Genomic DNA, 26,316 nt, shown 5'->3' on the forward strand with positions numbered 1-26,316 from the left:
TATCGGCAAGGTCCCTAGAGCACAGGACATATTCCATAGTGGGAGATGTTTGTTTTCTAAGATATGCTCTGGAAAGCTCTCTTCTTCATAACTGTACTTCCAAAGAGCTGTGAAGAAAGGGGACTTAGTTTTAGATGATGATTGAGGTTCTCTGGAGTGACTGGGACAGAAACACTACTCATGAAACAACGGATGAAATTCCTTTGTTCCTTCAAACTCTCAATTATCCGCCTTTCTCCTCTTTTCAATGCCCTCTCCTCAGGAATCCAGTTTCCACAACACCTATTTCTTCAAGATTCTTCACTCATACGTTTATAAGTAATAATAATTCAATGCATCAGTCTTCCTGGGAATGTGTTGTTATTAGCAGATAGCAAGTCTACTGCTAAGAAATACAAAGTGAGTGGGAATTTCAAGACTTGGCCAACGTGTGGAAATGTATTTTTTCAGGGTACAGGGATTTTTCAATTTTCTTGAAATTAAATTTGTAGGCAATGCATGAAATAGTAAATCATCACAACTTTAAATAATTGATCACACTAGTCACCTATCTAGAAAGGCTATCAGGAAAGAAACATCCGTAGTCACCATGCATTTTGTTTTCCAAAGTTTTTCAGTGATACATTTCGATAGGCCAGGAAGCATGGGCTGAGGAGTCCAAAAGTCTTGAGGCACAGCCCCTGTGTCGCGAGCTCACAGACTGGGGTGACACAGAGCAACAGGGGAGCATAGATGCACCAATAACTGGGAGGAAAAGTGGGCATGACCAAGCGTAAGGTTATTGAGGGGCCAGCACCAATGGCCCAGGCCGTTGCCTTGGATCATATCAGGTATAACTGGAGAACTGAGCATTTCCTCTGGGGCCATGTATTTGCTGGTGGACGATGAACTGAGTCTACCTTATTTTTTTTTAAATATGTTTTTATTTATTTTTTTTAGAGGAAGGGAGAGAGATAAAAACATTGATGTGAGAGAGAAACATCCATCGGCTGCCTCCTGCATGGCCCCTACTGGGGATCGAACCTGCAACCTGGGCATGTGCCCTGACCGGGAATTGAACCAGGACCTCTCACTCCATGGGACAATGCTCAGTCCACTGAGCCACACCTGCCGGCCTGGATCTACCGTTTTAAGATGTGATCCGACCAGAATAATTTTTTAAGCAGGAAATTCTCTGAGAACGTGAGCAGTTATAGAGTCGAGGGCTAATCTGTACGACCTCTGTTTAACCTTGGGACTATTTATGATTTTAAACTTTTTCATTGCCTAGGTGAATAGGGGAAAAGTCTTCTATTTCCACTCTTATATCCTGCAGTATGCTAATTGCAGGAAGAAGGCTTCTACAGTCCACCATTAAAAGCAGTAAAGAAACTCTATCCATGACATGAAACACGACACCCGGCCCAGGTAAAATTGAGTTACAGGCTCACAGGATTGTGGCCTTTATTTGAAGTTGTCAGCTGTGCTATTGTGGGTTAACTGTTCTGAAAGCATACATTTTTCCCCCCTAAGCAGTAAAGCTGTTTCTGTAGTCTCATTTTATTTAATAACTAAGCCATGCTTAAATATAGTCTGTGGGTGAAACTGTTATAAGTTGGCATTTATACACTATGGTTTTGTGCTAGGAAACCTCAGTTAAAGAAAAACACTTGCAAGAACGCCAGCTAATGTCCCTACCCCAGAGCATATACATGGGCTCTCAGCATCTTACTCCGTGACACCATATGACGCAAAGAAAATAGGATGCAGTGTATAAGGTAGACCAAACAAACTCCAAGCACCATGGGATCCAACTCAAAGGCTCCAGGTTTTTGATAAAAATAAATTCTAAAGTCATGTACCTCCATGGAAAGTACTGTGTCATGACTGTGAGATGTACAGTCCAGACTGAAGGTCTTACAGTTGGAGAGAGAGAACACAGAGGTTGAACTGAAGATGCTATCATGGTCAGAAACACACAGACACTTTGGTTACAGACTTACAGGCCACTGTCTTTGTGAGTACATGGACTTGCTGAGTCAGTGGACTTCTGTTCAGACGCCCAAATGAAGAGTCACAGGTGACAATATCTGTAGCTGGATGACTTTTCCTATTGCCTTCCAATGGGGCTTATGGCTGAGAACAAAGAGACAGTAAGCATTTCATTTCTGCAAAGAAAAACCAACAGCTGGGACCAGAAACCTCCTTTAGGGATTCTAGATGCTGCTGCTACTTCCTTCTTGTGACTCTACCATCTTGTGATGTCAAAGTCCTTCTGGCAAGACATGTCACTGCCACTCATATGTCATCAGCCAGAGTTAGTCACGTGGTCAGCCTAACGGCAAGGAGTCTGCGAAATGTAGAGAAGTGTGTGGAAATTTGTGAGAAGCAATAGTCTTTGAACGTTAAAAGTTACCAACCTTCATGGCAATAACCCAAGCGCCGGTTGTGTTTTAGGAGAGTAGTAGTACGTGACCTATCACTCACGGATGTGCTCCCCTATCCCACGACCTGCTCTGGAAGCATGGTAGTATTGTGCAAGCTAAGAGGAGCAATGAGGGGCACCCCAAGGCTTCCTTTCATATTCTCTTCCCTCCTATCAGCCTCGTGTTGCCGCTGGGATTCCTCAGAGCAGACGAGCAAGAGCGAGGCCTGAATAATGAGGAGGGGTCGCCTTTTTAGAGAAAGCGGCTCTGGTCAGTGCCTTCTGGGTAAGCTCTCCAAACTGGGAAAACCGGACCCGGACAGTAGGGCAAGGAGACTGCCTGGGAGACTAAGTGCAACGTGCCGTTGGGAGTCGACTCTTTCAAGGCTAATGCCCAAGAACTAGAACTCAATGACAGTGATGGTGAGACCCGCCTCTGTGGTGACCACAACAACCCCACCAGGCCTGTAGGTCAGGTTCCCTCTCGGGGAGTCTGAGACTGAGTGACGCGAACTTGTCTGAAGTCATTACCCTCAGATTTTGCCACCAAAATAATCATCTATTCACTACATCTCATGCCGTCACCTGGAGGGTAAGGCCCGGGCCCGGCTCCGTCACTGAGTCTTGTATTTGGAGGAGCAGAGCGTAGATTAGGAGGGGCCCCAGCTTCCAATTCCTTGGCTTTCGCGGTCCGGCCGTCCCCTCTGAGAACATGGGGAGGTGACATTGTTAGCAGTTACGGAACTGGGACTTTCTGGAAAAGAGAAGCAAGATTAAACCTGGGAGGGCCCAGGGTTAAGTAGCAGAACCTTAGTTCTGAAAGCCCCCTTCTCTCTTCCTGCCTCTGATTGCTGCCGAAAGACAACAAAACCAGTTTGGAAGCTATTTTCCCTCCTTATTCCAAAGAAGCAGCGAACATTATTAATGAATAATGTGTGGGACTTTCCACATTGATTGATTTAATGGACATCTCTGTTATTTTCATAATATTCATTTTGAAAATCAGTCCACGTAGTTTCTACGGATCCCCTCCTTGTCAAATAAAAAAAGGTTTTGTGCTAAAAAAGAAGCAAAGAAGCAATTCTTCAGATCTTACTGTTTTCTATGCCGGGCCAGGACACATGAAACAATTAGGAGCAAGAGGGGTTACCAAGTATTCAAGGACTATTCGATGAACATAGTTATATAAAGTGAACTTTAGGGAGCATCTTTTTTTCCCGAGCTCTCTGTGCATTTAAAAAATACCATCACCTTCATTTTGCATCTCAGCTCAGGAGTCTAAGCAGCCACCAGGCGTCACTTGCGATTGATTCTGTGTCCTCTCGGGTTTCTGCTTCTGTTCCCTGCGGAGCATCACAACGTGAAACAGCAGCGGACCGTTGGGTCCATGACCTAAATTCCAGTTTAAAATCTCCCCTCGATGTCTCCCCTTTATTTTTTAATTTTAGGGTTGAAGCTCAAAGCCTAAATTTTGCACGAAGTCTCCCCGCAGTCCAGAGGTTTAAAGACACAGGTGCAAACTCGCGGACTTCCCGACTTGAAGGTCCCCTTCCTCCTCGCCACCAAGCCTGAGAAGGGTTAATGAACTGCTCAGCGCTCTGCTCTCTGCCCCGTGTTCGGTGGTAACCTACACCCAGGGGAACCTCCCAGACCTCACTCAGCTTTTCCATCGCTGATATTTCTGGTGCCCGAAACAAAATAAATATTTTGGGGAAGAGCAAATCCCAGATCTGAAGATGCCCGGGGAGGGCGGGCCCCATGGAGCGCTGGCCCGGCAGCCAGGCTAATGGAAATAGACGGGCTTCTGTAGGAGGCCAGGACGAGACGAGGGAGAGGGACGCTCCGAATGAGATCATGACTTAAAGAAAGTGTGGTTTGGCCCAGGGAGCAAGAGCTGTGCTCCCTAGAGAGAGGGGAGCACTGGATCCGTGGGGAGCTGTGGGTCACCTCTCAGATGATGATCCTGACTGTCGACCCGTTCAAGGTCTACTTCCAGCAAATAACGATGGCTGGGTTCAGAAAGTCAGGAGGCTGTCTATGTACACTGGATATAGGTGAAAAGTTTTATGATAAATATTATTGCCAAAATGGGAAGAAAGGAGAGCTAACGTGGATGCTCCTGCCGCGTGCCATGCTGAGCGAGGCCGTGCAACATGGGAGGGCGGGTGGGCATTTCAGCCCCACGAGCACCCTAAGATATATTGGGGGGAAGAACTGCCCAGGTCAGCCCTATCAACCCACAGACTCACGAGAGAGACACTGTATTTGTAATCCACTGAGTTTTGAGTGGTTTATTGTAAAGGCATAGATACCTGATGTCAAGTCTCTTCAGCAATGAGATGTCATAGGAAGCCAGTCTTTAAAGAACAGGTGTTTTGTTGTGCTGGGTTCACTAATAAGTGATCCCTTCAGACACTTGGTTGTGAGACAGATGATGTCTCCTCTTTCCTCTGAAGAAGAGGGGTCCCAAAATACTTCTTAGGATGATGTCCATATTTGTACTGTAACCAGTTCTAATGAATATTTATGCGCAAGGTTTTACTCCCCATTCTTGTCCCTAGGTCTTGTTACGTCCTGCTTGTGCTGTGGGGTGGTTCTAGGTGAAATGTCTTGGGTTCAGAAGTGCCAAAAAGATGTTTCTAGTATTATTCTAGGGGCTGCACCAAATGCAAGTCCAATACTGCATGGTCCCCTCTAATAACCCCCCTCCCCCTTATGCCTAGCTTTAACTCTGCTCGTCCAAGAAGGACAAGCAAGCCAACGTGTGGCCTTGATAATCTCTGCTCCTTTAACTTTTTACAGGTCCGTGTACAGCGTTGGCAAGCAAGTCAGAGCTCGCAACTTCCCCTTTGATTGCAAAACACACAGAAGCTTGCTTCTGACTGGATTATTGTTTTTCCATACACAAATGGCTTTTCTTTGCAAACTGTGCTCAAGGCAAACAGCCAACACCAACCGGATTCTCATGCTTTCGTGTCCACGGTTCTTCCCTATGGAGAACCACTTACTAGACAAAACCAGGCAAGATAGAAGGTTTCTCATACGATCACTGCCAAGCCGATTGCAACATATTTATTAGCAAAGTGATGTTTATTTAAAAAAATAAGGTGAGACTATTATACTATGTCACAGACACACTGCATTTCCTATGTTACCAATACATTTCATCTTCTTCCCCAAACTCAAGCTTTTTATTCTAATGGACTTCTAATCTGTAATCTTTTATAGAAGCCAGCAATTTCTAACTTCACCAACACTGGGGCAAATCATCTATTTTAGGTTTGGAATCATCCCTTATAATTTTTTATTCCGGACATGCTGAAGAGGTTCTTTGGATTTATCATTTGATATTGTTTAATCCCAGCATTTGATTTCAACCCTTGGCAGGTTGTAGTAGGGATGGTGATGATATTTATATATTTCTGGCCTTTTTTTTTTTTTTCCCCCCCAGTTTTACCGTGGTCACAGCTTCCTGGCTGATGGTCATCAGGGGTCATGGCTGCAGAGAGGCATTTATTTCCAGTGGGATGCTCTTGTCATCTATTACTCTTTTTTCAGGATCGGAGAGGAATTCACATTGAGTGGTCACTCAGAGGCAGACCCTATATTTTAAAAGCATTATATGAATAAAGACGACTCACTTGGCACCCCTCCGAAAAGTGTTCATCAACTGTGATTTTCAGCCCCAGAAAATTGGTCTCCCTGGAATTAGTGTTCCGGGAAGAACAGAACTTCAAGTTCTGAATGGATGATCCCATTGGAAGTCAAGACATCATGGTTTTAAGTAATTCTGAAAATATTTAATTTGCATGCATCCAAACCTCATGCAATCATATTGCTTGAAGAAACAATGCCAATCTCTTACTGTATGTCCTGTGGTGGTGGTTTTCCGGGAAGATTCCGGGCCCCAGCTGAGAGCGGTATTTCTGACATGCTGATGTCCATAATGAAGATGTCCTTAAAAAATAAAAGACCTACGGCAACAGGATTATACCTACACGCCTCACCTGATGTCTTCGTGCCAACATGATCCAAGTTATGGATCGATGATATTTCTGTTCCTGTAAACTTTGATGAATAAGCCTGGCTCAATTTTGCAAAGATTGTAAAATTCAGACCGAACATATTCTAAGTGAAGAGTTATTATTATTATTCTCCATTTATCTTTTATGAAAAGCCCTTTTCAACTATGGATGGTCCAGAAAGGTAATCACAGAGGGTTTACAAACCATGTGAGATGTTTAGGCACACTGACCTGGAATTTACAGTGGCTTCGGTGGGTATTGTTAGGAATGACCTGACTTTAGAATAATCCAACTTTTCCTGGTTGGTATCTCTATTCATCTAAAGGTCCCCAGCACTTGGTGGTACCTCCATGTGCTCCATGTCCCACTTGATCCACACAGGACATGGAGTGGCAGTGTGGTGCCAGTGTGTTGAGGATGCCCTTATAATGCCAAGTGATTGCTGGTGAGATGGTGGCTTGTAACAGACAGGTAGACTATTGGTGTATGGTTGCTACTGGGCTTCAAAGTGATACCTGCGTTTGTGTCAGAGGACTCCTATGCTACATCATGGCCACCAAAAAAAAAATTACTTAACTCACTGTTAAACTGTAGTACAGATTAGAACATTATAATAGGGGTTTATAGTAGTGTTACTAAGACAATGGTATATTTTTAAAAAGAGTGTAACATGGCCCGGCTGGTGTGGCTCAGTGGTTGAACATCGACCCACGCACCAAGAGGTCGCCAGTTCAGTTCCCGGTCAGGGCACATGCCCAGGTTGTGGGCCCGATCCCCAGTGGGGGGCATGCAGGAGGCGCCCAATCGATATTCTCTCTCATCAATGTTTTTATCTCTCTCCTTCTCCCTGCCTCTCTCTCTAAAATCAATAAAGAAAAAATATTTTAAAAAAAAGAGTAGAAGATGAACTTATATACTTTAGTTAATAATTTAAGAGATGAGTTAATACTGTTCGAGCCCAATGACTCTCAGCTGGGCAGTTCTGCCCCCCAGGGAACACTGGGTGTGGTCTGGAGGAGTTTTTGGTTGTCACAACTGACAGGTGTTGCTGGCACCTAGTGTGTAGAGGCCAGAGATGCTGCTCAACAGCCTCCAGTGCCCAGGACAGCTTCCCTTCCCCAACAAACATTGGGGTGTCCAAAAAGTCAGCAGTGTCACAGATGGGACACAGCGCTCTAGGGTGTTCTGGAGGCCCCGCCACGGGAGACTCCACAGTCTGATGGGATAAACATGGAACGGGAACTCGGGCTTCTGCCTTTGGGTGCTCGTGGACAGTTCAGGAAATCCGTGGGAAGGCAGCTTACCTTGCCCCGTGTACTTATAGACAAAGATGATACTGTATTTGCCATCTGGAGTTGAGATAATCATCTCGAAATAAACATGGAGGGAAATTACAGCACTGTATGGCCCTATTTTTATTTTATTTTTATCTTTTTATTTAGTTTTTTTACTAATTTATTTTTGTTACAGATGTTTCTTCTTGATACCCTCCTCCCTATCCCCCACCCTGTCCCCAGCTTTGTTGTCTATGTCCATCAGTTATGTGTACATGCACATAGGTTCTGTGGTTTATCCTTTTCCCCACACCCCTCTTCTGAGGATTGTCAGTCTGTACCCTACTTCTATAATTCTGGCTCTATTTTGTTCATCTTTGTTTAGTTCATTTTGCTTAGGATATTACTCTCCAGGTCCCTCCATGTCATCTCAAAGGATAAGAGATCTTTCTTTCTTACAGCTGCATAGTACTCCATTGTGTACATGTACCACAGTTTTTTTATCCACTCGTCTGCTGATGGACACTTGGGCTGTTTCCAGAATTTAGCTATTGTAAATAGTGCTCTGTGAACATAGGGGTGCATATATTCTTTCTGATTGGTGTTTCAGGCTTCTTAGGGTATATTCCTAGAAGTGGGATCACTGGCCCTATTTTTGATTCTGGTTCTCTCTTGTGGGAGGTAGGGCCTTGGAGAGAATGTATTGCTCATCTTTAGCACATTCAGATTGATAATCACCTACATTTTCTTTTCTTTTCTTTTTTTTTTTTTTGGTGATGTCTGAATTAAGTCATGGAGAATTGCTCCAGCATTTTTCTTTCTGACGGCTCACTTGGTCTCCAGAGTTGCAATCACAGAGGGATTAGATCTTATTTTTTTCATTCTTCTTTGGGGACTGTGGGGAGAGAGTTCCTTGTACATTCATGTATAGACCTCCATGTGATTAAGTCAGAACACCCACTCGATTGTTTTGATGTGTACCGAGCAGTCTAAGGGTCTTGCTGTGACATTCTGATGGGAGCTGCTGAGCAGTGTAATGGGTGCTCAGCTTTAGCATTTGGAACAAAATGAAAAGCCTCTCCCAATGGTGCATATTCACAAAATCGATTTTCCTTTAGAGCTGAACACTAAGGTTTAAAAATAGAACATCTCAGCTTCTCCATGAATGCCAACGCAGTATCCAAATCTATTTCCTTCTCACATCAATTTCCCATCAATTCCCCCCTTTCTGGGTCTAGAATGAAAACAGGCTTTGAGCCAGGTTCATGGGCCTGGGAAGGGCGTGCACCACTTTCTGTTACGCCCAGTTTTCCATCCTCTGTACAAAGGACTCTAGAATGTTTGTTCCGAGACATTTTTAGAATACCGTTTTTAGAATGAAAATAACGAAACATCCCAAGCCCCACTCCCTGCATGTAAACAATATAGGTTTACATGTTAGCTACAAAGACATAATTTTGCAAAGAAAAGCTCTTTCTTGCCCCACCTTCAAATGCCTGGCCGTGCATCCCTTGGGGGGGAGCCTTCTTTGGCTCCCAACTATTTCTTGATCTCCAACAGGTTGAGTACTTGTTTGCTTGAAATAATTGCCTTCGGATGGTAAAAGGTATAAATACACTTGGGTTCTGTATACATCACTATTCAATTTTTGTCAGTTACAGCCATGGTTTTCTCTCATTCCTATGGTCTTAGATCTTGTACGCGAGTCTGCTAAATTGTTTGAGTGAGCTGCTACTTCTTGGTTGATTCACTTATGTGAAGTATTTTAAGCAGCAAAAGGACACAAATCCCTACTCCGCTCTATTCTGAGCAGATAATGATTGTACCATAACATCTCTTCCTTCTCCTGGGCAGCTGCTCAGGGTGTACCAGGTCTGCATTCCCCCCCCTGGAGTTTCTTTTTCATTCATCTTTCCCAGGACCTTTGCTGCTGAACACTACAGGTGAGCATACATTGGGAGGGGAGAGCGAGGGCCTGCCCACATTCTTGTTTTATACCCTATGCATTTGGATGTGAGAAAAAGGACTAGTTCCCTCTCCCCCTTTTTTCTTTCCTCTTTGGTAAGAAATCTAACCAGACATTTCTGCACATGGATCTCTGTGTTCTGGGGAAGCTTCATTACAAAGGTCACCTTGACATAGCTTAGAAGTCTCGTGGTCCCCATCAGCACCGTGTTACCATCAAAGGAACACCTGTCCGGCTCTGAAAATAATTGAAAAGCCATTTAAATCTTAACGCACCTTCAGGTCACCACACCACGTAGAGCCCAGGAACCCCCGTTAACATGATTTCCTTCTCATCTCTCATTCTGAACATCTGCCGCACTTCACTGCACCCCAGATCCCTCCCCACAGCCGCGTCGGGCTTTCTCGGACGTTAACAGACGTAGCTATGTTTCTTGCCTCCCTCCTCCTCTTTCTGGATCAATCACTTATTAGGTAAATGGACTTGATCTCGCAGATGGCTTTCAGTTCTTCAGCTGGAGCGCGTCTTCTGCGTTCTTTACAGCCAAGGAGGTGATGCAAGTTGAATTTATCTTTCTCAAAAGGCAGATGAGGGTGAGAGAGGTAGGAAAGAGAGCAAGCACCTGAGTTAAAATATACACATCCATGTGCTCAAAACACACGCTGATCACATCTTGCAGATATTTGTCCCTGTCACAAGCAGTAGTTGTGACTGGAGTAAGATGGTCCTGGATCGCTGAACACACTGGACTCTCAGAGATAAGAACAAAGACTCCCTCCGCTCTTAGAGATCTTGGCTGTCCTCAATCTCCCACCAATCCTCTGATGTCCTTTAATGAGGAACGGTCAAGTTTAAAAGTAGAAGTCCCGGCCATCTCTCAGCCAGATGGCCCTGTTCTCCACACGTAGCAAGGGCGACTCCATTAGTTTCAGCTCTTTTGCCCCCAAATGCAAAGATGGTTGTATCACACTGCCTTGCTCAAACCCGTTTGCTTTCTGTTGCCTTTGGATGATGCTCAAATGCGTCAGCCTCCATCCGGTGCTTCCTGCCAGGAGACCCCTTCTTCTCTACACCACGTTCCCCCTCTTAGCCGCTCCCCACCCATATTTGTTTTCTTTCAGCCTACGGATGGCCACGATCCCTCTCACCTCCGAGCCTCCCCACACCTTGTTGCCTCTGATGAAATATTCTTCCTCTTTACATACCAATGTCTTCTCCTGCTTAGACGTCATTTCCTCCAGGAAGGCCTCCTGGACTGGACTACATGGCTCTTCAATGCACCCCACACTTACGACACTGTTTGGTTTGTTGGCTTGTAAAATCTAAACCCTAGATGGTCTTACTCACTGTTGTATTTCATTTCACGTGACATAAATCAGTCTTCAGCATATGCTGGTTGTAGTTGCTTATTGGTTGAGCAGCTACTATGTACACTGTTCCTCGGGCTAAGGAAGGCATCTGTCAACTGGAAACGTTCCTCGTTGGAGTGACTCTGCACATACTTCTGAGCACGGGGGGGTGAAGTTGTTGCTGTGTCCGTCGCACCCATCTAAGAGTCCTCTTGGGAGCTATTAATGAAGATGGTGATAAAGCTAACCTTTATCTCTTACCATGTGTCAAACCTTGTCCTGAGAGCTCTGCATGAATTACCTTATTTAATTCCCACCCGAAACAGTTATTGTTGAGTAGGTTGTGAAGCAGATACTATCATTATCTGTTTATTTTTTATTTTTTGGAAGAAGAAGTTTAAGCTCAGGTAAGTCCCACAGTAAGTAGTGGATCTACTCTGCTGAAATGGCTTCAGTGATCCGACTTGGTGGGATAACTTGGGTCACGATGATGAATTTGATGATAACTGCGGCACCCTCTTATTATACACATCTTAGAAGCACATCTCCTTTGCTCTGTTGAACCACACTGGGAGTTATATAAAGTGGGTTTTGCCTTCCTGTTTTAACTGCTGGTAAATCTTAAGTACAAACCGGTCCGATGTCCAAAATCAACCAGCTGATGAGAAATGAATGGGGCTCTGGCTGTTCTGAGTCGGTTAAACATTTCCACTGGCTCTCTGTGGCCTCGAGAGTAAACACCACATGCGTTCACACAGTGATCAGGGCTCAGCCTACCTTTTCGAGCTCCAGCACCCCAACCCCCCAGCGATCGTACATCCGACCACACCACACCACCCGCTGCTTCTCAGTCTCTCAGTCCACATTGAGACCAGCTCTTAATTAACACTGTGTTTTGACACCCAAACAAGGATGGGGAGAAGATTTTTACAAACAGGGAAGCTTTGCCTGGGGCAGCTTAGATAAGTGAGAATTCATGAGTTGTCGTGATGAGGAGGAAAAGGGGTCAACGGTGCCATTTCTGCTTTCTGACCCCCAGAATCCTTATTGTCACAGCCTGGTCATTCCACAGGTTCCAATTTGTGATTTAGGTAGCCTGATGGTCACACTCGTACAGGTGACAATTGGTCAGTAACTGTGTGGAATTGCACACGGAAAGTAGCCTGTTTCTTCAGTCAGTGATTGAAACATCCTAAGCGCTCAGACACATTAATTGACAACATCTGCTAAAATCAAGCGGCAGAGTGAAAAACAGGATATGAGGCTTTGGGGATTCGAGTGAGGGCATGACAAAGCTCCCGGGACTGGGGTAGCTGAGGACAGGTGACTTGGTTAGGCAATATGAAAACAACCGAAACGCAGCTCTTGAGCAGAATTAATGTTACTCATTTTTCATCAGCTTCTTCTAGCGGGACATAAAAGAGAAAAAATTCACAGAAGATTCTTTGAGTCAAACAGGAGGGTCCTCAAGGTCATTTCGTCTGCGGGGAATCACATCGAGAGGGTCAGAGTGTCATTGCTTTTACTTTCCTCTTCTGAACGGAAAAAGGGACATGAAACGACATGAAAACAAGAAAATCCCCCTTGAAAATCATGACGGCTTTCCCACAATCTTCAGATGACTTCTAAACAAGTGAACTCGTTGAATGAGATCTTTACTTAGTTACTTAGTTTACTTAGAATAACACACATCGCAGTGTTTTTGTTTTTGTTTTTTTATCCTCACCCGAGGACATTTTTCCTTTTTTTTTTTTGTTCAGATAGTGTGGGAGGGAGAGAGAGAGAAACATCTACGTGAAAGGGACACATCGAGTGGCTGCCGCTAGCACAACCCAACCAGGGTCGGGGACAAACCGCAACCAAGGTACATGCCCTCAGCGGGAACTGAACCCGGGTCTCTCTGGTCCACGGGCCGACGCTCTAACTGCTGAGCCAAACCGGCCAGGACATGCCTGTTTTTCAATAAAACTTTATAAAAAGAGTCAGTAGGCTAGATCCTCGGCCATAGATTGCTGATCCCTGAAGTATGCTAAACATTTCCTAATGTTTGATATGGAAGCAACTTTTCTCCCTGGGTTCTGGGCTAGGTTCAATAATTACTACAGCTTTTCTAGTTGAATATATTGGATCAGGGGTGGGGAACCTTTTTTCTGCCAAGGGCCATTTGGATATTTAAAGCATCATTCTCGGGCCGTAGAAAATTATCAGCTTCAAAATGAGCCTGCTGTATTTGGTCAAGCTGGTTTGGTGAGGTGTGCCATGTTTGCCGGTACTGATTTTGCAGGTCTCATGTGGCCCACGGGCCGGACGTTCCCACCCCTGGTAGGTGCATCTCACCAAGTGGTCAAAATAAGTTGCTTTCGGATTATAATCGATGGAAATTATAAAATGTTACTGGAGATGAATGGCTGCTTTTTCCTTTGACTTTTAAACGAATGCCCAAACCCCACTACAATGTCTCAGCATTGATGGAATCCAGTCTGAGGCAGGCTGGTGTTAGACACCATTCAAGGCAAGTTGGAAGGAGAAAGGCTGCCCTGGCCAGTTGCTCAGTGGTTAGAGCGTCGGCCTGTGGTCCAGAGAGACCTGGGTTCGGTTCCCGCTAAGGGCACATACCTCAGTTGCAGTTTGTCCCCGGCCCTGGTTGGGATCGTGTGGGTGGCAACCAGTTGATGTGTCTCTCTCACATTGATGTTTCTCTCTCTCTCCCTCCCACTCTATCTGAAGATAAATGCAAAAATGTCCTCGGGTGAGGATAAAAAAAAAAATTAAAAAAAAAGAGGAGAAAGGCCAACCAAACCTCATTATAAGGTGGCGTTACCTTATCAGGCATGGATCTCAAGGGTGTCTTTTAAACAATATCCCTAATTAAGGGGCTATTTTCTCAGAGGGACAAAACTTAAGGAACAGGTACTTTTTTTTCTTTTAAATGTCATTGAGTGGAAAAAGCACTGGACTGTGTTAGATTTCCAGGTCCCCTTCCTGCCTACTTGGAATCTACCCACACAGGCAATAGATAGAGTACTTTCCTCTGCTCCCTGTGGCTGAGTGATGACCTCTTATTTTTATCCTGCCCTCTGGGATGGGATTAACTGTACCTATTGCCCTCCTCAACTCCCCGCAGAATAGCTGGACCTCCAGATGCCTTCAGGAGGTCAGGAGATCACCCAGCATCCCTGGTGAGCTCCCTGAAGCAGGTGACTCACCTCTGCCCAGCGGCTGCCACCGAAGCCTCGTTTAGGGTTCGAGGCAGCCTTCCCGAGGGAAGATTGCAGTTCTGTTGAAAGCAGTGGAAAGAGGAAGGTGTTTCTTTGTCTCTCTTTTCCATTTCCCTGCTCCTCTCAAGACTCCCTGGGGCCTGATAACATAGTGATTCCTCACCATGAATCATTTTCTTTCCTTTCCAGTGAAGAAACGTACACGAAATAGACACAGAGCCCAGCCCAGGATCCTTTGTTCTGCGCTCAGGCAGCACCCTGCGTTGTAAAAGTCTTTATTAGTATTTCACTCTGGAACGTGAATACAGAGGCTTTCTCGGGTCCTTTGAAGTGAACATGGTGAGGTGGAGGCGACTTTCGGTCAGTATTTTAGGAAGCAGAACTGTGTTGTGGGGCTGTGGCTCGCCCAGGGTTTCCCAAGCATCGGCTCTCCTGCCTGCCCATGGCTCCTTCCCCACCCCGGGAGGCCCTGGTGTGTCTGCTCGGTATTCGTCACCACACATCAGTCTGTCCCGTCTGCTACTCATTTCCCGGGCTCGGCAGCCCGTGACCAGTGCTCACTGGTGATGAGAAGGGTCGTGACAGGAGCAGGTCTGCCCCTGCTCACGGGTTTGCACGCGTGCTGCTCATTTCATTTTTACGGCCAAATCTGCCAATAAGGAAAGAATTGGAGGAGATGATAAACTTGAGCACTGAAAGTCTATTTTTGACCTAATTCTCTTGGATTCAATTAAACCGATATTATGGAATATGGAGTGTGACTATGTATGAGATCTTGGGCCAAAGATGAACAGTCATTCCTAAAGTAGTCATATTTCCTCTGGAGACCCTAAGGCTGTATTTTCTTAGACCATTTTTTTTCCCTTTCTTTCTGACACCCACCGCTTTGGCTCTATGGGTCCCCGATGGAAGGAGAGACTCAGATATAAAGGGAAAGGTAACCGAGGTGACCCTGGATGTTTATTACTCCGCCTACCAAAGACCCATAGAATCTTCATCTATGAATATCTCTTTGCTCTTGAGTGGAAAACATGTATCCTGTAATTTGCCCCCGTGTGAGTTACGTGGTGACGGCCATCCTGGGCTGATGGCCCTGCCACGGTGCAGGATGTGGTAACTATTTCATGCCCCCAATTTGGCCCTGATGACTTATGGAAATGTCCTTTGGACCTAAGAGTAACCCAGAACTGCTGGAAGGGAATCACGCCAGTAAAAGGATACTAAAAATTCACCGTTACAGGGTTCTGCTCCCTATCGGTAGGAGAATACACTGAAGGTCCCTTCCCCTGGGCTGCAGGGTGGTCATTGCCATGTACAGAGGTGCCAGGCTCATGGCAAAAGGGCACTTTTCAGAGAAACTCAGTATCAAGGCAAGGGAGTGGGGGTGACCAGGGAGAGTTCCAGTTTTGCTGCAGAAAGAATTCTTCTTGTTGAGAGTTTGGACGAGAGTAACATGATGGATTACCCTTAATGGCCATAGCTGCTTTTATGCACATGCACTATAAATTGCAGAATGTCTTCCTATCCTGGTAGTAGTTGATGTAACCGTGAGTGGGTAGGGGAGGAGGTACTTTTATTATGATATAGCTGTTTAGCAGAAAGCCGTTGAATCCTCACACCCCAGACAGCTGCGGAACACTAAGGGTGCAGACTAACCAGCCTACAGAAGAAGTAAAAGCAAACTAAGAGTGAGCTTTGGTTCTTCATCATGTCTTCATCACTTCCAGGTCTCGCTCCGCGTTTCCCTCTTTACATGTCTTGTCCTGTCTCTTCACTTCTTTGTTGATCTCTCTCTTGCTCTTAAAGCCCTCTCTCTCTGTAGGTCTCTGTTGTCTTTTTTTTTTTAATATGTTTTTATTGATTTTTTTTTTTTTTTTGAGAGAGAGGAAGGAAGAGAGAGAGAAACATTGATGTGAGAGAGAAACATTGATCGGCCGCCTCCTGCACGCCCCCTACTGGGAATGGAGCCCACAACCAGGGTATGTGCCCTGACCGGGAATGGAACCGGGACCTCTCAGTCCCTGGGACGACACTCAGTCCACTGAGCCACACCAGCTGGGCCTCTGTTGTCTTTTGTGCCTCTCATTTCTTTTTATTTTACTTTTTTGGTAGACACTTTTTATTCTGGAATAATTTTAGATTTACAGAAAAATTGTAAAACTAGTATGGAGAATTCCTATACATGGTATACTCAGCTCCCCCGAACTTTACATCTTGCATAACCAGGGAGCATTTGTAAAACCAAGACATTAACCTTGGTACCTTGCTATTAATTAGATTACACGAATGATCCAGTTTACACGTTTTTCCGGCAATGTCCTGTTTATTTCCCGGACTCAGTCCAGGTATCATATTGCATTTATTATCTTTCCCTTTTTATCTGAATCCTCCAGTCCTGTTTCTTTTTGCCTCGGTGGAGGGAGAAGTTACTGGATTTCTTATCTCTTCTCCAGGCACAGGCCCAAAGCATCAAGGATTTGTTTTCGCCCAAAGGGACCACCCTCCACCTACCCCTCTTTGTCCGTTTATAAGAAGTGACTTCTCCCCACACACCTTGCTCTCCCTGTCAAACCCAGTGAAGGTCACATTTCCCATTGAGGAAAAAGAAGTCACTTGGAGGAATAAACTCAGCTCCAGGGGTGCCGGAGCCTTGGGATATTTAAAGATGTGCTCTGTGGAAACAGTAAAAAGTGCAAATGATTGTTAGTTAATGGGTATTTATTGTGGGCTTGCAACGCAGAGAGAGCTCATGAAACCTGATATCACTCAGTCCCAGGACGCCCAGGCTGGACGGGAACACAGAGACCCACCTTACCTGTTCCTTTATAGACTTGAAAGTGGGGGCCAGGGAGAGAACGGTCTTGACCAAGTTCCAGTGGAGAGTGGAAGCGGGAATCCATTTCTCTCCCCTCTGGCCCAGCGCGTCTCGTCACTTTTGGCAAGAAAAGCCCTGTTATCCAAAGCTACGGGGGACGTAGCTGACAGGTTAATCAAGCCATTGAAAGCAGAGAAATATTACAAATGATAGTACGTACATTTCAACATCAACGTTTTATTTTTATCTTACAAACATATACGTGAACCCGTAATGAGTGGCTGAAAAAACAATTTATGACCAAGGCTAATTATTTTTTTTCTGAAGATGAGTCCAGGGATTAGAGCGCATGTCTTTTTTGTAGAGAACCACGCTGTGCAGTTGGATTCCCTTGTAAAGCCACTAGAACTGAACACGAGAATGCTGAAACTACACATAAAACACAAAAAAAACTCTGTGTCAAAACATCCAGCCGCTATAAAACGTGTGGGTTTAGAAACAAGACAAGCCACCTCCACACTCAACGCGATCAGCTGCCGTGGGTACCGGTCGGCGTGCTTTGCAGAGAGCAGGAAAGTGTGGGTCGATCTCACGTGGATGAGAAATGAGCTCAGAGGTGCAATCAGATTTCCAAACGTTGTCCCGTCCCCAGCATGAGAACCCTCCCCGTTCCCAGGGGTCCTCGTCACCCCTGATTTCTTGAGCGTGTACTCACCCACCACACTGTTGTTTAACAAAAGCTATCTGACTCTGCTTCTTTAATATAAAGATGCCTCATTTTTACCTAGCCATTGAGGCGACATGAGGCCGGTACCATGACTTACGCTTTTATCATGTACCTGCCCAGCACTAAGCTTGGAGCCGGGCGAAGAGGAGCCCCTGAAAATGTGCTGAGAGCAGTTGAATTTGACACTGAGAACGTTGCGATCCCCAGAAGCACGTGAACCTTCTCTCCCCACCGTCGGGAAGGCACAGAGGCAGCCTCTGAAGAGCACTTTCGGTCCGGCCCTGCGCGACCACGCGAGAGGACAGCGTGGAGGACCCACTGTGCCAGGCTGCAAGCTGGTACCTCGCCAGCAAGGAAACCAGGGGCCGCTCAAGGGCGCCACGTGTCCTCATTCCCATGGAGAAAGATCTGACCTTGACTCAGTGACTCTGAGCCTGCCAAGAGGAACACCTTGACAGGGAAGGATGCTGGGTTAGGAGTGAGCCACGGCAGGTTGTGGGCACCCGTTCCCACGGGGTAGGTTCATCTCCGCCTGTTATTGGGCCACAAGCCCCAGGTTCTGCGTGTTAGCCACAGGCGTTCTTTGTTTAAACTCTCCAAGACCAAGGGCCTGCTTTTCTGTTACGGAAGCTCTGCAGGAAGACAGGCTGTGTACCCTCCCAGAGGAGGTCACGTCAACGCTTTATCCCCCAAACCTTGAAAAGCCCTTCTTTTGTCCAAGAACAAATTCTCTGGAGGTAACTGAAGTTATATTTCCTTCTGTAGGTTCTCCGTGGACATGCAGTTCGTTTGTTTGTTTATGTGTTATCTTTATAAAATAAATCTTAATGAACTCAAGAGCTAGGCCAATGTTACTCTCGCTCTTCCACAGGACAAACACCTCTGGCTGCGTTAACCTTTCCTGGCAGGAGCTCTGTCTTCTCGTCCCTTTAACCGCACGGACTGCTCTTCTCCTGCCGGTCGGGGATGTGGGCGGCAGCGGATTAATTCGTGCTGCGGCCCCGGGCGTCTCTGTTCATATGTGGGGTACACACGTGACACCCAGCACTCTGCCTTCACAGACAGCAGGCGCTCTGGGACATGCAGAGTGTGCTCCGAGGTAAGACCAAGGAGATGTCCTACAAAGGACAGTTGCAAAGGCTTGAGAAGACTCTGCCCTGTAGGTTTAACGATAGTGTTTGGAAAACAAAACAAAAGAGATCAAATGGTTTAAATCTGATGCTGTGCCTCCACGTTGCAAACGCTCCCTTGCCTCTTGAGTGTAGACATTTCCAGCACTGAGCACGGCGTGAAGAACACAGTTTGGGAAACAGCACACCAGCCCTGTCGAAAGGAACAGTTTCCTTGGACGTGGAGTCTTTACAGTTCTCACCGTGGCCAACTGGAGAGAAAAATGGAATTCTTCTTGCCTTTCCATTGTAATGATAATTGACTTGCTTGTCTTCGTTCTCCCAAGTGAAATAGTTTGGATGGGTCTAGAGTGGACGCTCACTATGAGGTGCTCTCCGAGTGTCATTCAAATGCCCAGTCTGGTGCCCTGGAAGTCTTTAGGTGACAACTGCTAATCGTTATGGGGAGGGGCGGGGTAAAGTTGCCCAAACTTTACAACAGTTACATAGAAAGAGTTTATCTCATTTTCTTAAATGTCATAACAATTCATGACTGCTATTTTCTCCCATCACTGAGTACATTCACCACTTCTTGCTACTCAATTCAATAACTAAATGTTGTAGAAGGAGAAGAGGGATGGGTTCTTGGACATTTTTTAAATATCTTCACTCGAGGATATTTTTCCATTGATTTTCAGATAGAGTGAGAGGGAGGGAAGGAAAGAGAGAGAGAGAAACATCGATGTGAGAGAGACACATCAATTGGTTGCCTCCTGCATAACCCCAACCAGGTCCAGGGATTGGACTGCAACTGAGGCATGTGCCCTTGACTGGAATTGAACTCACGACTCTCGTGGTGGGCTGACACTGTAACCGCTGAGCCAAACGGGCCGGGACAATTCTTGGACATTTTAAAAAAAAATACTTGGGGAATGTGCCTCTGCCCAAGGGAGCTGACTACAAATTGGTGAGATACTTCAAGTTCAAGCATGGATTTCAGGGTATCTTTTCATCTTAGAGAAGGTAACTTCTTTATGGTCAGGCAATCTCTTTAGAAGAGCCCGAGAAAATAAAAAACAAGTTAAGACATGAATGTGACAGCCAGTGCCATATTGGAAGTCAAATACTGTATATTGAAACTTTCCAAACCTGTTGTTAGTAGTGATCAATTTCTAAGCTGGGCGAGGCAGTCTGAAGGAGAAGGGCTGGACAGACCTTGGAGGAGAAACACGGCATCTCTAATCTAGAAGGACTTTGAGAATTAGCGAGTCCACTGGTGTCCGTATAAATCTGACTATAAAATGTATTGGTGGTTGTTTATCTGTCCTCTACTTTATTCCAAGAGTGGTCTTACCCTCCCAAAGTCTTCTCTTCTTCAGGCTAAGTGGTCCCAATCCCTATACTATCACGTCATTGGATTCTGTCCCATCTAGATTTCTCTCCTCTGGAAACCACTTTAGTGTGCTGAAGTTCCTCTTAAACTGTGACTTCTTAAAAACAATGGTTCCCTTGCTGTCCATTTATATATCTGTATGTACATATTTTATACCTAAGGATAGTGCTTTAATTTTTCCTTATAACTCGTTGCAGTATCAGAACCAGCTGTCTCTATCATCTATCAGTTAGCCTGTCCTCTTATCTTGATGTTGATACTTTACAAGCAGCCAAACTCTCTTCATTCAAGTCAGTGGTAACAATGTTAAAACCTAGGTGTCCATCAACAAGTGAATGGATAAAGAAATTGTGGTACATATATACAATGGAATATTACTCAACCCTTATAAAGAATGGCTGTTTTGCCATCTGTAACAACACGAATTAACCTAGAGGGTATTAGGCTAAGTGAAATAAGTCTGACAGAGGAAGATGACTACGATATGATTTCACTTATATGTGGAATGTAAAAAAAAAAATCGCCCTGGCCAGTTTGGCTCAGCGGTTAGAGCGTCGGCCTGCGGTCTGGAGAGACCTGGGTTCGGTTCCCGCTAAGGGCACGTACTTCGGTTGCAGTTTGTCCCCGGCCCTGGTTGGTCGTGCGGGTGGCAGCCACTCGATGTGTCCCTTCGCGTCGATGTTTCTCTCTCTCTCTCCCTGCCACTCTATCTGTGCAAAAATTGGAAAAATATCCTCGGGTGAGGATTAAAAAAAAAAAAAATCAACAAAATAAATGAACAAATGAAACAATACAGAAACAGATACATAGATATAGGGTACAAACAAACGGTTGCCAGAGGGGGGAGGCTGGGGATAGGTAAAAAAGGTGAAAGGGACTAAGAGGTACAAACCTCCAGTTATAAATTTAGAAACGCTGCCAGATGTAATGGATAGCACAAGAACAGTAAATATTATAATAAAAACTTTGTATGGGGACAGAGGGTTCGTAGACTTATTCTGGTGATTACAACATAAGGAATATAAATGTTGAGTCACTATGTTGTATGCCCCAAACTAGTATAACATTGTATGTCAACTCAACTTTAACAGTTAAACAATGTTCAACATTAAACAATGTTGAATAGAAGATAGCTTGATGTAAACTAAACATTAAATATAGTTGTGCCTGGCTAGTGTGGCTCAGTATTTGAGCATCGACCCCTGCACCAAGAGGTTGCCAGTTCGATTCCCAGTCAGGGCACATGCCCAGGTTGTGGGCCCGATCTCCAGTAGGGGGCATGCAGGAGGCAGCCAATCAATGTTCTCTCTCATCGATGTTTCTATCTCTCCCTACTTCTCCCTTCCTCTCTCTCTAAAGTCAATTAAGAAAAAAATTAAATATAGTTGATTGTGCAAAGGGAGGGAATAAAGGCAAGGGAGGAAGGAAGAGGGAGCAAGATTATGAAAAAGTAAGGGACACGGGGCAGGAACTCTCTGCTGGGTGAGGTCAGCTTCTGCTAACACCTGCGAGAAAGCAACCCACCCACCTGGGCCAGCACTGCCGTTTCTTTGTGGGGTTAGAAAACCTAGTGAGGCAGGGGGAAGATCTCCTGAAATTCGTAGCCTTGACAATTTCAAGGGAATCTGAACTTTCTCTCCACGGTCGAGTCAGGGGACAGTGGGCAGCTGCGGCCTCCTGTTTCTACGGGGAAAATGGATTGCAGCTCCTGAAGAGATGCAAAAACTCTTGATGGAAGCCAAATTGCTCTTGGAAGACAATGTTTTGATGAGCAAAGCGCAAACGAATCGGGATCACATGGGTTACCCGTCTGCTCAAGTCCACATGGTTGAAGTACGGATGGAAAAGTGGTTATGTCTCGCAAGTTTCATAGTTTTCTCTCTCTCGGATTCTCTCAGCCTCTCCCCTTACATCTGTGCAGGACAAGGGAGAGTCTGAGCGTGTCACGAAACCTCACCCACACCTGGTTTTCTCCTCGCCACCATGGAAGGCTTTATGGATGACTTTTTATTACATAAATAAATGTAGCTGTGGAAAACTAATAAACATTCCTGCCATCGCCAGGTGGGTCTGATGTGTAAAGGGAACAGTGTGAGGTTTTCTCGATTTCTTCTTTGTTTCTCTATTTGTCCAGCCTTCAGACTTTCCTGGACATTTTTTTTTTTTAACACTATGTCCTCACATACTCCCCGGTATAATTAAATCAACGCTGCTATTTCCTTTTACATGGTATCCCTCTAGAAGAGTACTTTCTTAGTTGATAGGGGACAGAAGAAGCTCAGGAGGTTTAATGATCTCTTTTGCTTGCAGGCAGGGAGGAGGGTAGCACAGAGAAGCGGCCACAGGCTCTGGGACCCCGTGTCCCCTCTTCATCTCAGCTGGGCTGTAACCCTCTCCTGGATGTGCAGCTACGTGGCCATCTCTTTCCTATGAATTGGACCTGCAAACTCAGACTTAGGCTTTGGAAACACAATTCCTATTGATCTCATGTTGGTTTTTATTTTATTTTATTTTTTTAAATCCTCACCTGAGGATATTTTTCTGTTTATCATCAGATAGGAGTGGGAGGTGGGGGGAGAGAAACACTGATGTGAGAGAGACACATCGACTGGTTGCCTCCTACATGACCCCGATTAGGGCTGGGGGTGAACTGCCACCAAGGCACGTGCCCTTGACCGGAATCGAACCCGAGACACATTGGTCCGTGGGCCGATACTCTAACTGCTGAGCCACACCGGCCAGGCTCATGTTGGTTTTTAAAGTGCAGTAACAGAAACTAGGGTGTGGGAAGATCAATTCTGCATAGATGCAAACAGCAATCTCTATAATGTTTTTTCTCACTGTCCCTTTAAAACAAATTGTGGGTTAGTTTTGCCCTTATTTCTGGTTGAAATCTTGACGAGGTTTTTAACGTTTCCGACACTTTAAAGTAAAAAGTCCTCTGGCCACTTTTAGCCCCAAGATACATAATTTTAACTCACTGTCCAGTTTAATAGTTAGCAGGGTAATATCAAAACCTAGTATGACTTTAGGCTGGAAAGCCTGTAGGAAGAGGAAAGGTTTGTTCTGGTAGATTTCTCCCTCCAGATTAAATTGTCACTGTATGTATGTATGAATGTATGTTTGTATGTATGTATGTATGCATGCATGCATGTATGTATGTATTTAATCCCTTCACCTTTTTTACCCAGTCCCCCTCCCTTCTGACAGCTACCAGTTTGTTTTCTGTATCTTTGAGTCTGTTTCTATTTTTTTCTGTTCGTTTATTTTGTTCTTTAGATTCTACATATAAGTAAAATCATGTGGTATTTATCTTTCTCTGACTGGCTTATTTCACTTAGCATCACACTCTTCATACTCTTCAGGTGCATCCAAAGATTTCCTTCTTTTTCACGGCTGAGTAGTATTCCACTGTGTAAATGTAACTACAGCTTTTTTATCTACTCACCTTTTTTGTCCACTGATGGACACTTGGGCTGCTTCCACATCTTGGCTGTTGTAAATAACCCTGCAATGAACATCGGGGTGCAAATATTCTTTCGAACTAGTGTCTCGGGTTTCTTTGGATATAGACTCAAAAGTGGAGTCGCTGGGAGGATTTGTTTTGTCAGAATGTAGCTCAGCCATTTGGAGTGGAGGACTGACTGATAGTCCTAGGAAGTCATTCCTTTAGGATGCTTCCAGTCCAAGAAATGTGGCAGGGGGCTTTTGTTAAAAAAATAGGTGGGCAGCAGTGATGAGTTAGGGTGACAAAGATCCGAGGCAATTAACCCCTTCTCCTTTGCAAACAGCTGACAGTATGAGAATCCAAGATGAAGTATGTGTCTTCCCTCATCAAATTAGACACCATAGCTCCTTAAAGAGATTACGGTGGTGCTATAGAAGGTGTTCTTTTTCAGGGGACAAATAGCAAGCTCTCCACGTGGTCTTCTTAGGGCCCCTTTTTGTAGGCTTGAGATGTGGGAGAAATGATCTCACCCACCCCCCGCCCCCATAAACACACTCCCTAGAGAAAAATCTCTCTTCTCTGCCTCTCTGACTTTTCACGTCCTTGTGGTGCGTGGTGGGCAAGGGCGACGAGGCCACTCTCAAAGCCACACATGGAGTCTGACTCGCCCTGGGTGCTGTGGAGTTGCTTGGCATCGAATGTCCTGTTCTGGCCTTTCCGCCTTGGCAAAAGCTGAGTAAGAAAGAACCCAATGGAAGAGTCCATGAGCAGGTTAATTTTGGCCAGTGGTTACATCCTTTGCAAAGTGTTCTCACCTATATTGATTTCATTTGTTTTGTAGCAATTCCATGAAATAAGGACAAAAGAGTGATACCCAGATAGGTTAACTAGTGTGTGGCCAGAAAGATATTAACGGTGAAGTCTGGATGGAAACTCAGGTTTAAAGCACAGCGCTGATTGAGGACTTGGCCTTGTAGAGTGGAAATATGATAAGTTTTAAAATTAGCCCAAGTCCAGCTTTATTTGTGACTACACTGTGACTTTTATATAAATATCTGTTTCTTCATCTCCTAATATAAAATAGAGGTGATGTACGTCTATGGATTTGGTGAAGATAGGATGATATAAGGCAACATGTGGATCTTGTTAAAGTGCAAGTCCGGTTGGTGCCTGGGACTCTGACCTTCTAAGGAGTTCCCAGGCGCTGCTGCTGCTGCTGCTGATGATGATGATTTGGGGGCCGACCGTGAAGGGTCAGGGTGTGCTCCGTGTGAAGTGCGTGGTCACAGTGGACTGAGTCACAGTGGACATTCAGTAAATATCAGTTCCTTCTCCTTTCCGAATAGTCCATGGTGTCTGCTCTCCGTTCAACTGTAGGACCCACTGTAAATGTACTCATTATTTTGCAGTCAGAGGTACCATACCACATTAAAAGGATACCCTTGTGTGAACCCCTCATATAGTCTTAATTTTTTTTCTTTATTGATTTTTTAGAAAGAGAGGAAGGGAGAGAGAGACAGAAACATCGATGAGAGAGAACATCGATTGGCTGCCTCCTATATGCCCCCCACTGGGGATCGGGCCCACAACCTGGGCATGTGCCCTGACTGGGAATTGAACCGGCGACCTCTTGGTACATGGGTTGATGCTCAACCACTGAGCCACACCAGCCGGGCCCCTCATATAGTCTTGAATGGAGATGAGAGCAGAATGTTCTAGTGTCTACACTGTGGCTCCCAGTGGTATGGCATCGGCAGCATTAACAGGAGAAAAATGACCCAGATCCAAGGGCATACCTGATTCCAGGCTCCCAGACAATGACTTGATCTCCACTGAGCTCAGACATAAGGGGAGAGTTTGCCAAACATGTTTAGGATATTTTTTGAGGGTTCTTTTAAAGAAATGAGATGGTTGTACCAAGTGTGGGGATGCTTTTGGCCACTCTTAAAAGGTTTCTAAAGCCATTAATCAGCTATACCTTTGACAAAAGTTGTTGTTATGCTCTATTGAGAAGGGAAGGGCAAGAATATTTTCAAACTCATCTGTTGGAATTCTGATGGGGCCGCATCTTGGCATTTGTTTAAGCTTATTGATCTTTTTCAAAATTTTATTGATTGATTTGAGAGAAAAACATTGATCTGTTGTTCCACTTATCTATGCATTCATTGGTTGCTTCCTTTTCCCCCCTTCTTTATTGATTTTAGAGAGAGAGGAAGGGAGAGGGAGAGAGATATAAACATTGATGAGAGAGAACATCCATTGGCTACCTCCTGCATGGCCCTCACTGAGGATTGGGTCCACAACCTGGGCATGTGCCCTGACTAGAAATTGAACCGGCGACCCCTTGTTGCCTGGGTTGACGCTCAACCACTGAGCCACACCGGTCGGGCCACTGGTTGCTTATTATATGTGCCCTGACCAAGAATTGAACTCAGAACCTTGGTGGTATTGGACAATGCAACTGAGCTACTGGGTCAGGGCTAAGCTTATTCATCTGCAAAAAGGTTGAAAGAGATCATGGAAAACCTTTCTCGCCAGCAAAGGGTGACAAATTATGCCTCCAGCACTTAGTGCCTTTGTGAGGTCAT

General features: G+C 45.2%; 1 long non-coding RNA gene across 1 annotated transcript in view; it reads left to right on the plus strand.

Moving 5' to 3' along the window:
* Positions 1–317: 317 nt before the first annotated feature.
* The window catches only part of LOC118640493, a 68,429-nt gene continuing 42,430 nt past the window's right edge, over positions 318–26,316 (plus strand). Inside the window, exons 1-2 of the long non-coding RNA XR_004961396.1 lie at positions 318–399; positions 1,271–1,407. This is a non-coding gene — a long non-coding RNA (uncharacterized LOC118640493). The remainder of the gene's footprint in view (positions 400–1,270; positions 1,408–26,316) is intronic.

Source organism: Molossus molossus, unplaced genomic scaffold (genome assembly GCF_014108415.1).
Source record: "Molossus molossus isolate mMolMol1 unplaced genomic scaffold, mMolMol1.p scaffold_m16_p_23, whole genome shotgun sequence".
In the NCBI taxonomy this organism is placed as follows: Eukaryota; Metazoa; Chordata; class Mammalia; order Chiroptera; family Molossidae; genus Molossus; species Molossus molossus.